Source organism: Apium graveolens, chromosome 3, assembly GCF_009905375.1.
Source record: "Apium graveolens cultivar Ventura chromosome 3, ASM990537v1, whole genome shotgun sequence".
Classification (NCBI taxonomy): Eukaryota; Viridiplantae; Streptophyta; class Magnoliopsida; order Apiales; family Apiaceae; genus Apium; species Apium graveolens.
The window spans coordinates 257096277-257100414 of NC_133649.1; positions in this window are offsets into that span (position 1 = coordinate 257096277).

Below are 4138 nucleotides of genomic sequence, written 5' to 3' on the forward strand. Positions count from 1 at the left end.
ACTTCAGAACTTAATCATCAGAACGTGTAACTAGAACTTGTCCTCAGAATTTGTGCAATAATGACACAATGATTGTTTATCTAAAATAACATAGACCACCACAGAAATTTTCATCATTCAGATGGAGTGATTAGTGTGTGCATTAAGCTAAATAACAGACAAAGAGTAAAGTCTGATTCACTTCAGTACATCTTAGAAATAAGGCATAACTAAAATTTTGCTAAAGAGTTGTCATTGTCCTGAAACCTAGTGATGAATGAGTTCATGCTTGAGTCCACCTCAACTGTTTTGTGCTAATTTTATGCATCTTTTGAAATTCTATTTTACAGTGGCTTCTCAGTGTAAGTGAGTCACGACTGTGTATCAGAATTTATGCTATTATCAGAGTATTTCTCCAGTAATCATAGAGTGTGAAAAGTCACCAAGAAAATATTTTGCTTTTCTAATGCATATCTACTTAATACCAGCAATGCACTTGGGTCGTCCCTTCCACATTTTTACTCTAGATCTCAAAGGAGTACCTGATTTTATTCTTTGATATTTTTGCTTTTTCTTTTGATAAGTGAGGTTTATCAGCACTTAGTACATTCAGCAGTTTTACTAGTATCAGAACTTAACAGATGAGTAGCATTATTCTAATTTGTGACTTAGTAATAAGATATACAAAGTAAACTTAACTAAGCTCAATTATCAGAATTTGCTAGTGTCATAGGGTTTCCACTGAAATAATTACTTCTTACATGGAATTATTTGTTTATTGAAGACTACTAGGTCAGTATCTAGCACAGTTATCCTCATAGGATTGAATAGGTACTTGAACAGACATATCACTTATCAGAGTTTAGAAACATATATCAGACAACAGTCAGTACTTAAAGACATTTATCAATTAAGCACAGAATACACAATGAGATTAATTCTGTAAATACTGAGCATAAAGTCTGATAACACAGAACAAGACTAAGCAGATTTAGAGAAAGAACCTGAAACCATTCCAAGTTCATTTACCAATCTTGTAAAAGTAGCTTCACACAGTGGTTTTGTGAAGATATCTGCTAGTTGTTGATCTGTGGGAACAAAATGCAATTCCACTGTACCTTCATCCACATGTTCCCTGATGAAGTGGTACCTGATGCTGATGTGCTTTGTCATTGAGTGTTGAACTGGATTACCTGTCATAGCAATAGCACTTTGATTATCACAGTAAATAGGGATTTTGAAATATGTTAACCCATAATCCAGTAACTGATTCTTCATCCAAAGAATCTGTGCACAATAGCTTCCTGCAGCAATATACTCTGCTTCTGCAGTTGATGTGGAAATTGACTTTTGTTTCTTGCTGTACCAAGAAACCAATCTGCCTCCAAGAAATTGGCAGCTTCCACTTGTGCTTTTCCTGTCAATTTTGCAACCTGCAAAATCTGCATCTGAGTAACCTATTAGTTTAAAATCTGATTCTCTAGGATACCATAATCCCAGAGCAGCTGTTCCTTTAATATACTTAAAGATTCTTTTTACAGCTGTTAAGTGAGGTTCTCTTGGATCTGCTTGAAATCTTGCACAAAGACAGGTAGCATACATGATATCAGGTCTACTAGCAGTTAGATAGAGTAGAGAGCCAATCATACCTCTGTAGTCAGTAATATCTACTGATTTACCGGTATCCTTATCCAGTTTTGTCGCAGTGGCCATTGGAGTGGGTGCACCTGAACAATCTTGCATTCCAAATTTCTTCAGCAAGTTTCTGGTGTACTTGGTTTGACAAATAAAAGTGCCTTCCTCATTCTGCTTGACTTGAAGGCCCAGAAAATAGCTAAGTTCCCCCATCATACTCATCTGATATCTTGACTGCATTAGCTTGGCAAACGTTTTGTAAAGTTTGTCATTTGTAGATCCAAAAATGATATCATTAACATAAATCTGGACCAGAAGTAAGTCCTTTCCATGGTTGAGGTAGAACAGTGTTTTGTCTATTGTCCCTCTGTTGAATCCACTTTCCAGAAGAAACTGAGATAAAGTCTCATACCATGCTCTAGGAGCTTGCTTAAGTCCATAAAGTGCTTTGTCAAGCCTGTAGACATAATCTAGATGTTTGGTATCTACAAAACCTGGAGGTTGTTCAACATATACCTCCTCCTCTAATTCTCCATTGAGAAAAGCACTTTTCACATCCATTTGAAAGACAATAAACTTTTTGTGAGCAGCATAAGCCAAGAATATCCTTATGGCTTCTAACCTAGCAACTGGTGCAAATGTTTCATCATAATCAATTCCCTCTTGTTGAGAATATCCTTTTGCCACCAGCCTTGCCTTATTCCTTGTAATTATGCCATCACTGTCAGTTTTGTTTCTGAATACCCACTTTGTACCAACAACAGATCTATTCTTTGGTCTTGGCACTAGGGTCTAGACTTTGTTTCTTTCAAATTCATTCAACTCTTCCTGCATTGCTTGCACCCAATCAGCATCTTGAAGAGCTTCTTCCACTTTCTTTGGCTCAGTCTGAGAGAGAAAAGAATTGTAAAGACATTCATTTGAAGTACCTGTTCTAGTTCTGACACCTGTATCAGGATTTCCAATTATCAAATCAGGTGTATGTGATTTTGTCCACTTCCTTGCAGATGGAAGGTTTTCTCTAGAACTGGATGCTCCCCCATGATCCATGCTATCTTCATTTTCATTTTCTGATGCTCCCCCTGAAACTATGCTCTCTGAGTTGGATTCTTCAGTATTTAAATTTTCAGCACTATCAGAACTTGGCTTATCAGAACTTGACGAATCAGAACTTGAAGAGCCAGATGCATGTTCTGATGTTTCTTGAGATGTGGTAGGATCTTGAGTATGCTCCCCCTGCATAGGTGCATCTTCCTTTGACGTAGTCTCCACAATTTCAATAACATCAGAGTTTAATCCATCAGAGTTTACAGTATCAGGACTTAGACTATCAGGATTTTCTGAATCAGAAGTTGAGTCTTCATTTTCAAATCTCAGCTGATCATGGTCAATGAAATCTTCAAGACCATTAATCTTTTTGTCATCAAAAGAGACATTGATAGATTCCATGACCACTTTTGTTCTCAAATTATAGACTCTGAAGGCTTTTGTGGAAAGTGGATATCCAACAAAGATTCCTTCATCAGCTTTTAGATCAAACTTTGATAGCTGTTCAGGATGAGTCTTGAGAACAAAACACTTGCATCCAAATACATGAAAATATTTCAGATTTGGCTTCTTTTTCTTCACCATCTCATATGGTGTTTTTCCATGCTTGTTAATGAGTGTTGCATTTTGAGTTAAACAAGCAGTCTGCACAGCTTCAGCCCAGAAATAGGTTGGAAGCTTTGCTTCTTCAAGCATTGTACGTGCAGCTTCAATGAGAGTTCTATTCTTCCTTTCAACAACTCCATTTTGCAGTGGAGTTCCAGGAGCAAAAAATTCCTGCTCTATTCCATGGCTTTTGCAGAACTCTTCCATTATCAAATTCTTGAACTCAGTGCCATTATCACTCCTTAAAACTTTCACAGAATCTTTGACCATTTTATCCAGATGTTTGATATGATCAATCAAGGTTAATGCAGTTTCACTTTTTGTATGCAAGAAATACACCCATGTGTATCTGGTGAACTCATCCACTATGACCAACGCATACTTCTTCTTTGCAATAGACATGACATTTACTGGACCAAATAGATCAACATGTATTAGATGATAAGGCTCAAGAATTGATGATTTAGTCTTGCTCTTGAATGAAGATTTCCTTTGTTTGGCTTTCTGACATGAATCACAAAGACCATCAGGAGCAAATACTGTGTTTGGCAATCCTCTCACAAGATCTTTCTTGACCAGTTCATTTATATTGTTGAAATTTAAATGAGAGAGTTTCTTATGCCAATTCCAGCTTTCTTCAATTGATGCTCTACTCATTAGACAGATTGCAGAACCATCAGTACTTGTTGAAAGTTTAGCTTCATAAATGTTACCACGCCTGTATCCTTTCAGAATAACTTTGCCTTTAGATTTACTCACAATTTCACAGTGTTCTTCAAAGAAATCAACATGATAACCTCTGTCACGGATTTGACTTATACTCGGTAGGTTGTGTTTAAGTCCTGAGACTAGAGCTACTTGTTTAATGATG